Genomic DNA, 955 nt, shown 5'->3' with positions numbered 1-955 from the left:
GGCCCCTGGTGGTCCGAGGTCGTTCCCGCTGCACAGATTCATCCGCCAAGGCCTCCTGCAGACAATGCACTTTGATTTATTGCGCTATCTGTAATAGCACCCGAGATATCACCAGATTTATATTGGATTTTTCCCTGACCCTGAGTGTTCGACCCCATGAGGCGGTGGTTTTCTCGGCCCCTGGTGGTCCGAGGTCGTTCCCGCTGCACAGATTCTTGCGCCAGGGCCTCCTACAGACAATGCTCTTTGATTTATTGCGCTGTCTGTAAGAGCACCCGAGATAGCACCAGATATATATCGGATTTTTCCCTGAGCCTGACAGTCCGGCCCCATGAGACGGTGATTTTCTCGGCCCCTTGTGGTCCGAGGTCAATCCCGCTGCACAGATTCATGCGCCGGGGCCTCCTACAGACAATGCACTTTGATTTATTGCGCTGTCTGTAAGAGCACCCGAGATATCACCAGATATATATTGGATTTTTCCCTGACCCTGAGTGTCCGGCCCCATGAGACGGTGGTTTTCTCGGCCCCTGGTGGTCCGAGGTAGTTCCCGCTGCACAGATTCATGCGCCAGGGCCTCCTCCAGACAATGCACTTTGATTTATTGCGCTATCTGTAATAGCACCCGAGATATCACCATATATATATTGGATTTTCCCCTGACCCTGAGGGTCCGGCCCCATGAGACGATGGTTTTCTCGGCCCCTGGTGGTCCGACGTCCTTCCCGCTGTGCAGATTCATGCGCCAGTGCCTCCTATAGATAAATCACTTTGGTTTATTGCGCTATCTATAATAGCACCCGAGATATCACCAGATATATATTGGATTTTTCCCTGACCCTGAGTGTCCGACCCCATGAGACGGTGGTTTTCTCGGCCCCTGGTGGTGCGAGGTCGTTCCCGCTGCACAGATTCATGCGCCAGGGCCTCCTACAGACGATGCACTTTGATTTAT

The sequence above is a fragment of the Nomia melanderi genome, unplaced genomic scaffold (genome assembly GCF_051020985.1).
Source record: "Nomia melanderi isolate GNS246 unplaced genomic scaffold, iyNomMela1 scaffold0014, whole genome shotgun sequence".
Lineage (NCBI taxonomy): Eukaryota > Metazoa > Arthropoda > Insecta > Hymenoptera > Halictidae > Nomia > Nomia melanderi.
Note: the sequence above shows the minus strand (reverse complement) of the source record.